General features: G+C 39.8%; 1 long non-coding RNA gene across 1 annotated transcript; it reads right to left on the bottom strand.

The window, feature by feature from the left end:
• Positions 1-8,296: 8,296 nt before the first annotated feature.
• Positions 8,297-11,662, bottom strand: LOC120572997. Its single transcript, XR_005641572.1, has 3 exons — positions 11,367-11,662; positions 11,015-11,083; positions 8,297-8,633 (listed from the first exon to the last, which is right to left on the bottom strand). It is a non-coding gene; the product is annotated as an uncharacterized LOC120572997 (long non-coding RNA).
• Positions 11,663-13,197: the final 1,535 nt, after the last annotated feature.

The raw sequence follows: 13,197 nt of genomic DNA, 5'->3' as shown, positions 1-13,197 counted from the left end.
AGGTTCAGACAATATGAACTCAGACGCAGCACACAGAAAATGCTTTTCTCCTTTAACCTGCTCCAACCTTTAATTACGGTTTATATGGAGGGGATTTGAAATGCTTGTTTTCTGCTCGGCCATATAAAAACTTGTGTTGCCTTCTAAGAATGTGATATTTCCAGCTGATGATTTAAAATTATCTAACATTGAATAGTTTAAACTGAGGAGTTGATGACATTGTGAATATTGTTGTTATTGTAATTATAAAATCATCTGATGCAGCTCAGAATATCTCAGGGGGACATAGAGAACCAGTCTGTCTCTAAATAAGACCTTAACCCTTGTGTTTATTATCTATTAAGTTTTATTATTATGATGCTAGCTAAAGGAAATGTTATGTAATGTGAACTATACAAAAGTGATGATAATAATTTAATATGAATCAATGGATGAAATAATAATGATCAGAGACATGATGGAAGTTAATAACTCAGAAAGTTAATAATATTCAGATACTTTAATGCACTTTAAACTCTTTTATCTTATTTTAATAAATACTTTATTTTGCTACATTTGGATCCTCAAGTTGTTACTTTTATTTATTCATTGCTGTACATTTTTTATTCTTTGAACATAAATAAAGCTGCTCCAAATATCAACCTCATATTGTTTGTGTGTGTGTGTGTGTGTGTTATATTAATATATGAATATGTTAAATGTGTAGAGGAGGATCAGAGACTGGGGGGAGGATGTGATCCTGAGAGACTAAGATCTGGATCTGATGGAGGGTCTCTGGTCTCAGCTGAAGACACCTTTGTCCAACATGTCTCCAGGATTTAGAGAAACCCTCTCACACTGGTTTCATCATTTCATTCCTGGGGGGCTGTGAGAGGAGAGAGTCTGGGAGGTTAGGGAACAACGCTCAAAGTCCTTTTACTTTAAATACATAAAACACAATGACTCCATATTTGATAGTTCAGATAAAAGTCAAATGTAAGTCAGTTCAGATGTTCTTTAATTAATAAAAGGCAGATTGTTTTAATGTCAACACAAGTTTTTATGTTTGACATGGATGTCATATTTTTGGTGTTTAAATGTTAATTTTGCGAGTCTGATTAATATTTATTAGATCAAATACCAATACATACACACATATATACTGTATACATATATATATATATATATATATATATATATATATATATATATATATATATATATATATATATATATATATATAGTATAGGCCCCAAAGTTTGGACACTCTTTCTCATTCAATGTTGTTTTCTTTTTTTTACATTTAATGATCTATTTACGTAGATATCAAACGTATGAATGAACACATATGGAATTATGTACTTAACAAAAAAGTGTGAAATAACTGTCTTAATCTTATATTTTAGATTCTTTAAAGTAGCCACCCTTTGCTTTTTTATTAATAAGGGAACAAATTCCACTAATTAACCCTGACAAAGCACACCTGTGAAGGTAAAACCATTTCAGGTGACTACCTCATGAAGCTCATTGAGAGAACACCAAGGGTTTGCAGAGTTACCAAAAAAAGCAAAGGAAGGCTACTTTGAGGAATCTAAAATATAAGACATGTTTTCAGTTATTTCACACTTTTTTGTTAAGTACATAATTCCATATGTGTTCATTCATAGTTTTGATGTCTTCAGTGAGAATCTACAATGTAAATAGTCATGAAAATAAAGAAACACATTGAATGAGAAGGTGTGTCCAAACTTTGGCCTGTACTGTATATATATGTGCATTCATATACATTCAACATACTTAACATATTTTAATCATGCAATACATACTGTTAATGTAGATATTTAATGTTGACAGTAGACTCGCTTTGCCAGACCGTCCTCCACAGCGCTGCGGAGGAAGATCTGGCTAGTCCACACACCAAAAGCGTGCTCTGGTTTATTGGCATTTCTTTAAACCAATCACAATTGTCTTGGGCGGTGCTAAGCTCTGAACAAAGCCACTGCAAAATGCTTTGGAGGAGGGTCTGGGAAACCAGAAAAGTTGTGCCAGAGAAAACTCCGATTGGACAGATAGTCTAGCTAGCTGTCTGGATTTACCCTGCAGAGATCTGAGGAGCAGTTAACCAGAGTCCTCACAGATCAGCCGCAGGTTAGAACCCCAACACAGAGACAGAGGAAGGGGACGGACATCCGGCCGAAAAGAGGGACATCCGGTGAATCCTGTATCAATCCCAGAAGTGGAACGTCAAGGACATAAACTAGTTGACAGTAATCAGATACAGAAATGAATGTAACACAGTAGGAATTTGAAGGGCACCAACGACCAGTACCCACTCCTCTTGACAGTCAGGGCGGTATAGAGCTGTGGCTCCCAACCATGGGTCCTTCTGCAGTTGTTTCTCCGTTTCATACGTAAAACATTTGGCGGCGGGGTGTGCAGGAGTAGGGGTGGGGGGGTCGTTCGGACAGACCTGTCCCCACTGCTAAAATCCTAAAATCATGTATGTAAGCATGTAATCAATGACATAATGATGCTGTGTGGCAGGAAGAAAGCTGTATTACGGTTACTGAGTATTATTCTTTCTGGGACATTGTACACTTGAACACAACACAACACTGTGTTGTGAGGAGGAAACAGACGCTACAGCAACTTAGGAGGTACATTAGAGGCACAGTGCTGCAACAACATCTCCGCAGGAAACAACAGCAATATGATAAATTAATTCAACTCAATAAGATCAAATTTACAAATACCCAACAAATGATGATTAAAATTACATAACATAAATTGGAAATTAGAATTAATAAAGTGCATTTTTTAACTCTGTTACACAAGTACACAACTCAACAGAATATATAACATAGGTATGGTCGTTTTTAGACATTTTAATGCAGAAATGTTACATATTATACATTTTTATAGCTGATTTATGGACCGGAGATACACCAGGACAACATGTGCTCAAGAGAGGAGTCGTCTGTTGTTGGGAGTTTTTTCTTTCTAAATAATCGGACATAATTTAGCCACTGTTGCTGCCCGTCACTCTAACATTACTTGGTTGTGCTAACGTTACTCGGCCGTGCTAACGTTACTCGGCCGTGCTAACGTTAAAGACATGTCACTTCAAGCATGCAGTGGAGCAACATTATGAACCCAAAGTGTGGACCACAGTATGTAAATTTCATATAAATTGGATAATGTTGTCACATGAGGCCTACTTCCTGTTGCTAGCAGGTGGCGCTATGACTAGGAGTCAATATTGACTTGTAAATGTTCTCAGGCCTGAACTCTAAGCCTGATATATGTGGGGCAGATTGGACAATGTATTGTCTAGTTGCAAACCCCTTCCTGTTGCTATGGCGGCGTGTTGTCGTTGTCATTTTAATTTAACTGTGTGAGTTTGGTCTCTTTTCTGTTTTCTGCTGCAGAGTGTTTCTGAAATGTATTAACTGTTGGTTTGGACACTGTGATGTCATGTGTCTGTTGACATGGTGATGATCTTTATTTTGTAGCCTAAATGTTCCTCTAATACAGTGACGGTTGAATTAAAACTCCATAAGTTAAAGAGCTGTGAGCAGAGCCATAGAGATATAAAGACTTGCGACACTCGTTGATCTCGCTAGCGTGGTGGTCACGTGGTTCATGTAAGCCTGAATAGTTCCAAACACACGCAGCGCTGTCATGTTCTCCTATGGGACTGACCGCAGCGATTGCGATATTGAATGGTAATATGAATAAAAACACATACCCATGTACTTGTTTGATTGTTATTGCATATTTGTAAATGTCAGTTTTACATTTGGAGTGGTAGGGTGACAACTGAAAGCTACGTAGATACGTTTTTAAGTTTTGGAGGGAAAGCTTCACGTCTGTGTTAGCATGATAGCACTAGGCTACTGTCCTGTATTGTCCTTCGTGGCACGGGGACTTTAGTTTATTTACATTTTGTATTAGCCTGTCCAAACGCGTTTGTTCTGACCTCCCCGTGCCAGTTCACGGGACCTGAAGCTCAACGCCAGGCCAATGCAAAAACGTCAAAAATAAACTAAGTCCCGGGGACCCGAAGGACAACACAAGGGTTAACCCTTAACCATACTACATCTTTTTTTTTTTTTTTTTTTTTTTAATCAAAGATGATTCAAGATGTTCTTTTTTGCACATCTGGACTATTGAATTTTCCTTGATTTTGCTTGTAATTCCGATTCACTTACCCGTGGTCAGAGAGCGATTGAGAAAGCAGAGCAGCAACAGTCATTCAGCATTTAGTGTCCAGCCCACTTCTTCTGATGAGGCAGGAGTTGACCACACAACCATGATCATTTTAAGACTAAGCCATACACAAAGTATCATATATATTAAAGACTAACAACTCATTACACTTGGATGAATACATTTTTTATTGAACAATGAGTGAGAGAACAAGAACAAGTACAGAAAAAAGGAATACTGTGGGGAAAGGAGACCATTAAAAAAAAAAAAAAGCATATACAAATAGGAGAGCATGTAAATCTGCAGCCAGGAGTTTTGGGGGTTAGTGTTTGAGATGCTGAGTGTTTAATAAAACAAATCCTCTCCACATATATCAGGCTGAGGTTTGTGGAACAAAAAACAAGTGGGAACAAGTATGAATAAGAGCAACAAAGTAGAGCCAGGAATAGTATAAGTGATTAATTAACAAAAAATATCCTCCACATATATCAGGCTGAGGTTAAGGATTCAATCAAGCTGAGAGGAAGGTAAACAACTGTGATAAGGGGTACCTTGGCAGCAAGAGTCAGACTAAGAAGGCAATTTCAACACAGCAGACTTCCTCACCTAAGGTCATAACATCTAGTCCACTGCCAAACACCTTACTGGTTGCCGTGGATGTATTTGGCCTCTCCATCCCCGGCACACCGTCCGCAGCCTCCAGTCGCCTCTTATTTCAGCAGCCAGCAGCCACCACCAGCAGCCGTCGCCAGCACCAGTAGGGCTGCTGGAATATGGAAAGAAATATGTCATATCATATATAATATCATAATTATTTCGGTCAATATTGAAATCACGATAATTTAACACGATTAATTGTTGACTTCTGGAATGATGTTGCAATTATTGAACTTAAAAAGACAGTGGAAAACGTTAAATAAATCAACAGTAAAAAACAAAAAAAAAACTGTGAAATTTGCCTTAATACTTTTTCATATTTAAAATTATGTCATTGACATATGTCACTTACTGATATTTTTAGTGTGGAATAATTTGTATTAATACATGTAATCCAACAGCCCTTTCAAGGGTATAATTAAACAACCTTATTTCTAGACACACAGTACTTAGCTGACTAGCTAACACCATCAGGTTCAGCAGATAAAACCTAAATAAAATCTGTCCTTAATCAACCTTAATGATCCTAGTAATCCAACATCAATAACTAACCAAATAAAAGTTGTCAGAGATTCACTACTGAACTTCGTAATTGTTGGTGTAGCGATACCTTCACAGCTGGCGAAGTCGAGCTAACAAATGAGCTAACAAACTAGCAGGCAATCGGTCGGCTACCAAGATAAAAATATATGTAATTACGCTGTGCACACATACAAATAAAGATCAGTATATGCATCATAAAGGGTCTCTGATAAAATATAGACAGTTGACAATTCAAAAGAGGTAGCTATTTAATCAACTTACCTCAGAAGTTACTCGACGGCCAGCAATGAAAATGAATGATGCCCGACGCCGTGAATGGATTGTTTGGAACTATCCGAGACTGCATACCCCGGAAGTAGGCGGCAAAAAGCGTACAACGGAGTCCAATGAGAGTGTCGCCACTTTGTCTTTCTCTATCAATCTGACTGTGAGCTGTTCCCTGCTGAACTGAACATGTGTAAAGAAAGAGAAGGTGCTGTGCTGCCACCTGCTGGCTGTCTGACTCAACTGATATGATGCTCTCATCCAAACAGAGGTTTACAATCAGCATCTCATTGAAAAAGATAAGAATATGGATATAAAGGGTCAGCAGGAATGTGCAGTTATTGTCTAGGGGTGTAAAAACCATGTAAACAGTTTAAATCCAAACATATGTGTAGTAGTGAAGATAGTAAGGATGGGGGCTTCAGATGGAGGTAGAACTAACAGACTTGTTGCTGCCCTTCAGCTCTCACAGTTGGCTTTGACTTCATGTATTAACTTCTAGCTGTGTTCTCATCAACATCACCATCTCGGGACTTTGTGCGACTCCCAACAAAGATGGAACAGCAGTGAGATGTCTCCCTCTGTAGCTAAAACAGAGAGCTCAACACACAGGGTGAAAAGAGGAGCTGCAGCAATGTGCAGTACAACAAATATATGGTGTTTTTTGAAAATTAAACCATGTAAACCTATTCTGATATAACCTCTAAATACAATTATGAACTTGAAGATGAACACAATATGAGCTCTTTAAGTATAAAAGTCCACTGTTTAAGAGGAAGTTTTGTTTTCTTCTTAACACTTGTTGCTGATGTCAGGGCTAAAATGGAAACCCAGGTCATGTGAAATGGACTTCACACTAACAGAGCTGTTTATAGAGATTATAGTAAGATAAGCATGTTGACCGCAGGAGGAACAAGTCACGATGTCTCTCTCTCTCTCTGTCTCTCTCTCTCTGTCTCCCTCTTTCTCTCTGTCTCTCTCTCTCTTAATTAAATTAAATTCAATTCTATTTTTTTATTGACATGAACAAAGAAAGCATGTTGTTGCAAAAGCAGTTTACAGCAAATGCATATATAGTACATTACATATTAAATACATACAGTAGGTGTCACATATATTCCATACTGCACTGATAGTTATACAACACATATTACCAAACAATTACATAACACAATATAATACTTAACAGTTGTGTATAATATAGTTACTGTATAATCCCAAACCAATGTGTAATGTTGGGATCCTAATGGTGGTGAGTCCCTCAGATCCATATTTAGCTGCCAGTGGAGCTGCTGTCCCTTCTCCTAGCAGGACTACCAGCATCTCTTCTCATGGTATTTTTGGGACATTTGCTATTTTTTGGCAATTTTTTCAAAGTGTAAATTCTCTTAGTGAAGAGGAGGAAGTGTATCTCTGTTTCTATCTCCCCTGTTGTCTCTCTCTCTCCCCTGTTCTCTCTCTCTCTCTCTCTCTCTCTCTCTCTCTCTCTCTCTCTCTCTCTCTCTCTCCCTGTTTCTCTCTCTCTCTCTCTCTCCCTCTCTCCCTGTTCTCTCTCTCTCTCTCCCTCTCCCCTGTTCTCTTCTCTCTCTCTCTCCCCTGTTCTCTCTCTCTCTCCCTGTTCTCTCTCTCTCTCCCTGTTCTCTCTCTCTCTCTCTCCCTGTTCTCTCTCTCTCTCTCCTCCTTCTCTCTCTCTCTCTCCCTGTTCTCTCCTCTCTCTCTCCCTCTCTCTCCTCTCTCCTCTCTCCTCTCTCCCTCTCTCCGTCTCCCTCTCTTTTCTCTCCTGTCTCCCTCTTTTTCTCCCTCTCTCCTCTCTTTTCTCTCTCTCCTCTCTCTTTTCCTTCTCTCTGTCTCCCTCTCTTTTCTCTCCTTTTCACTCCCTCTCTCCCTCTCTCGCTCCTCCCCCCCCTCTCTCTCTCTCTCTCAAATTCAAAGAAGCTTTATTAGCATGACCATATTGACACACAGTATTGCTACAGCACATAAACAGGGAAACATGTTTCACATTTACATCCAGTTGTACAGCAGGATGGAGACCATAAAACATTAGGTTAACATTTGTGCAAAAGCAACTATCATGTCAACAAAATAGAATATAAAATAACAATAAGAATATAACTGATGGATATCAGCAACAACATGAAAACAAGAATATTACAGTTGTGTATGTGTGTGTGTGTGTGTGTGTGTGTCTGTGTCTGTGTCTGTGTGTGTGTGTGTGTGTGTGTGTTCCTGCTGTTCTCCCAGCAGGATCAGTATATTATTGATGTTGGTTATTTGGTCAAATGTTTCTCTCTCTCAATCCAATTCAATTCAAAGAGGCTTTATTGGCATTAAAGATTCAATTACAATGTTGCCAAAGCTTCAACATAGAGTTTGTCCAAATATTCGAATATAACACAATAAACAGTAATATGAACATTAACACAATGTTATATAGTCAATTTAGATATTGTTTTTGGTCTAATTTGGTTGAATTTAATTTAATGAAGTACTGTTTAAACATTTAACATGGTGTTGTCTCCCTCTTTGTTGTGACCTCCTGACCTACACTACCGATCAAAAGTTTGAGGTCACTTAGAAATGTCCATTATAGACAGATTACCAGCTGAGATCAGTTGCATTGTGTTTTTTTTAACCTGTGCAGCAGTTTTCAGATTACATTACGTGATTACATAATTGAAAAAGGGTTCTCCAATGTTTTCTCACTTAGCCTTTTAAAATGATATCAGGGTTAGGGTTAGCCCTAAGGGCAAAATATTGTGCATGTAAAGATGGTCCCTGTTGCAGTGGATGACATGTTTCTTCATCACCATGAACACACACTGTAGTTCATTCACTAATACTCACTAGAGCACCAGATGAGGATTAATCTGCTAATCGAAATAGTCTCTTCCTGGTTGATTTCTTGTCTTTGATCCCTGTTTGTCCGTGACTGACGTCTTCTGTTCTCACTCCGGAGTAGATTGCAATTGAATAACTCTCTGGAAAAGAAATGACATTATTTATTTAAATTTTACTACAATCAATAAAACATTTTCCATAGTAATAGAAAAGGACTTAAGAGTTGATACATTTTAGCAGCAAATATCAGGATATAGCTTTAAGACACAAGTGTCAAAGTCTACATAAGGGGAAGTACAACTTAAAATGCCACAGTTTTCTTATCTTCTTAACACTTGTTGCTGATGTCAGGGCTTAAATGGGAACGCAGTTCATGTGAAATGGACTTCACAGTAATGGAGCCGTTCTTTTTTAGTGGTATTGTTGACCGCGAAGGAACAAATGGTTTCCGTATGTCAACATGTCAGGTGTCGTGCAAACAAACACTTGGTTATTAAAGTTATTGTGTAGGATTTTTTTTTTTCTTCGGGTATCAAAAAATAATTGGTCCTCCTAGTTGTCAATCAGTCTGGTGATATGTAATACGTAAGCAGGGTGAGAAACAACCATCCCGTTTCTCCAACGTAACCCGTTCCTAAATCGTAAATCAAACCGCCCGTTCCAAATGCTTTATCTAAAACGTTCAATCCGTTTTCCATTCTTTTTTGCAAACCCAACCGTCCCGTTTACCGTTCCTTTTACCTAAACCCCAACTCCGTTCTTCTTTACCTAAACCCAACTGTCCCATTCTTCTTTATCTAAACCCAACCGTCCCGTTCTTCTTTATCTAAACCCAACTGTCCCGTTCTTCTTTATCTAAACCCAACCGTCCTGTTCTTCTTTACCTAAACCCAACTGTCCCGTTCTTCATTATCTAAACCCAACCGTCCCGTTCTTCTTTATCTAAACCCAACCGTCCCGTTCTTCTTTATCTAAACCCAACCGTCCTGTTCTTCTTTACCTAAACCCAACTGTCCCGTTCTTCTTTATCTAAACCCAACCGTCCTGTTCTTCTTTACCTAAACCCAACTGTCCCGTTCTTCTTTACCTAAACCCAACTGTCCTGTTCTTCTTTACCTAAACCCAACTGTCCTGTTCTTCTTTTATAAACCCAACTGTCCCGTTCATGTCCTGCGTGTCATGGAAACGTACCTTTTATAAGCCCACCCACCATCTTTTTGTTAACCTAACTGCGTCAAAAGTGACGCCAATAGTCCCGACCAAGCGCGTTTAGATAAAGCGTGTTTAGATATGACACTAAAGGAGACTTTTAGCGTCAATAACAACGCCAAAGGCACCTGACCATGTGTCCGTTTTTACACGATGAGAGCAGAAAATGTGTCCTGGGCCACATTAGGGCCGCCTACTCAACTGTGAGCAGAACTACCCAACGTATTTATCATGCCAGAAACCACTAAATCGTGTGTTTTGGATGTTAATATCATACTGTTATTGATGTGTCTGTGTTTTTGTTACTGTGCCGCTGCCCTTGGGAGCTCTCTGCAGCGCTGTTCATTGGAAAAGGCTGCCACCAGTATACAGTAACGTTATTTTTAGTAAAATGTCCCAGAATTCACCAAAATGAAGGATATTACTCCAGACCTTCCTGCCATTATGTCATCTCCTTTCGTTATTTGTTAGTCTTCTATTGTCAGAGTTACACAGCCTTGTTTTTGCTACGGAGAAAGCTGGCAAACTCAAATCATCAGCTGTGAAATGGTTTCATTTCCTATACATTCTTCACAATAAAAGCCCCCACGTTATTTTCTCATTTGAATGCTTTTATTATGAAATGGCAAAATCAGGAAATGTTGGCTCTTCATCAGCAGTAACATAACACGGAGTGATTTGCTCGCAGCACCTGAAAAGCCCTGTGGTGATGAGCAGAGAGTAACAACGGGGCTTTTCAGGTGTTGCGTTAATCACTCCGCCCAAGTAGCAGCAGTAGCAGTGCTTCACCTTCTGAGAATAAAGTTCCCAGTATGTATACGGTTAGAAGATGGCTGTGCGTCTGCGTCATGTGACCTTGTTATTTGTACACGCTGTGACTCTACAAATCACAACAGGGAAATAGGAAAATGTTGGCGTTATTTTGTCACTTATTGGGAGCAGTAGACTAGATGGAGCCGGTTACCTCCAGGATCTGTGCTAAGCTAGGCTAGATGGAGCCGGTTATCTCCATGATCTGTGCTAAGTCCTGCAGTGAAGCGTGAACAGACCCACACTCAGCTGAAGGGTTTGTATGAGAAACAGGAAACTGGACGACCACAGAGCTGTTAGAGGTGTTTAACCACAGGGTACAAAACACCCAAACTCTCATGACAAGCACAACACACCCTATCATCTACTAAAATAGACCTTACAGTGTGACTGTTAAAATATCCCTATTTTATAAAATGCTCTTTTCCCAAAACGTCCTCTCAGGACATTAAAACAAGAACACACACGGTTTTCTTCTGAAAATCAATAAAAACATCTTTACCTCTGCTCCGTCTCGATATTGTGACATCATTGTATGTGATGTCATCATCTCCAGCCTCAGCTTGAGCAGCTGAAATGAACCAAAGTTAACATCAATTTCAATCAGTTTATCCATTAAAGAGACATCCGTAAAGATGGAAACATGAGGAAGGTTATGTGATTCGATCAAAAGCTCCGGAGCATGCTAAAGGGCCCTCATGGTGAGGATGATTGGTCAACAACAGAAAAGTGATTCATCATTATCCTAAGAGACGTTTGACTTGAAACACTTCACTCCAATTCTGAAATTGAAAATTTCAACAGTAAATTTAGATTTTGAACTGCAGTTCAATATGAGTCTTATTGAGACTAACCTTTAGGTTTGCTACAGATGCATCGTCTCACCAGGATAACCAGGAAAACCGGGACACCGACAATGGACCACAACACAAGGGGAGGAGGAGAGGAGTCTGGGGGAGGAGGAGAGGAGCCTGGGGGAGGAGGAGAGGAGCCTGGGGGAGGAGGAGAGGAGCCGGGGGGAGGGGAAGAAGTGGTGAAGCCAGAGGTGGTGGAGGTTGTAGGAGGACTTTTAGTCGGGGTTTCTCTAAAATTAACAAAAAACGATTTGCTGTTTGCCTTGTGTTGACTTCGGGTCAAATTGACCCGTTTTCAATTTTTGTTTTATAAATATGGGACGTAGAAATAAGCGCTGAAAATGTGTAGAAGAAAAATGTAACAATTTAAAACTTTGGAAAAAGTAAAAAGAAACACAAGGGTTAAAAGTATAGAAATCAAAGTAAGTATAGAACACGTTCAGATATTTCACTTATCCTCCTTTTTTATGTGAAGCTTTAGACTTCTAACTTCAGTGTTGTGTATCATGTTTGTAACTGAGTGAATTCCCTTGGTCTAGTTAGAGGAAGAAATATCTAATATATCAGACGGTGTGTTAGGCTGCTTCCACACCGTGGTAACCAACACTGGAGCGTTTCCTTGGATACGCCTGTTGGTTTGGGGCGGTGTGAAAGCTCATTCAAACTCTGGTGCAGACCAAATAACACAACTCCACTTGAATACGGAGGTCTCTGTTGCTCAAGATTTCGGTCACTTCATGTGAGAACGCAATCAGACACACACAGGAAGTGTTAAATCAAAGCATTAACTAGCCTGCAGTTTCCACCTTGCGCACAATTTACAGATGTATAAATGATTACAATGACGACAAATTTAACATCCTTAACTTACAATGACCACACATCATCATCATCATCAGCATCATCATCTCAAAGACGAGGTTTGGTACACATGACAAAGTGTAGTGTGAACATAAACAGAACCAAATAAAAAATGATGTCCCTGAATCGCAGAGTCTACCGAACTGTAGGTGTGAAAGCACCCTGAGATGAATGATGACCTTTAACCTCCTCACCTGTGACAGAGACCCAGCTGGGTGGAGACTCTCCAACACTGCTGATGACACACTTGTAGAGGCCTTCATCAGACCTGGAAACATGGTGGATGGTCATGTGACCTGCAGGCTCAGTCCTGATGAAGGAGCCATCTTTATAGAAACCAGCTGGGAGGTTGGAGGAGTTCTTTGTTTTACAGGTCAGAGTGAGGTCTTCTCCCTCCATCACAGGGAGGACAGGACTCTGCAGGATCACTGGTCCACCTCAACACAGAGACAAACTACAGCATGTCATCCATTCACACACAGCTTCATCAATACTGACTCCACAGTCTGATCTTACCAGTGACAGTGATGTTGATGCTGTTACTGGTTGATCCCTTTCTGGACTCACACCAGTAAACTCCACTGTCCCCTGGGAACATGTAGCTGATTTTACAGGAAGAACCAGCAGGTTTTCGCCAGCCATCTCCACACTGAGTCCTGGTTTCTCTGGTTGTGTTCCTCCTCAGAGTCCATCCAGCAGAGCTGTCGTCCTCCTCACAGCTCAGAGAGACAGGCTGTCCTTCAAACATCTGAGAGCTGCTGGGACTCACAGTCAGAGAGGCTGGAGGGAGGAGGACAGAAATATGCAGTTATAGAAGATGATTTGCATTTTAAGGCTTATTTTGACCACATTCTTCATATTCCTGCTTTCTCTCTGTCTGTCCACTGCTGAATCCTCTCCTCTGTAATTAAGTCCATTTCTGCATGTTTTCAAATTGAACTCTCAAAGTTGCTATTAGACACAGCAGAAT

The sequence above is a fragment of the Perca fluviatilis genome, chromosome 14 (genome assembly GCF_010015445.1).
Source record: "Perca fluviatilis chromosome 14, GENO_Pfluv_1.0, whole genome shotgun sequence".
NCBI lineage: Eukaryota > Metazoa > Chordata > Actinopteri > Perciformes > Percidae > Perca > Perca fluviatilis.
The sequence above is the reverse complement of the archived record's forward strand: the minus strand, read 5'-3'. Positions and strand labels throughout refer to the sequence as shown.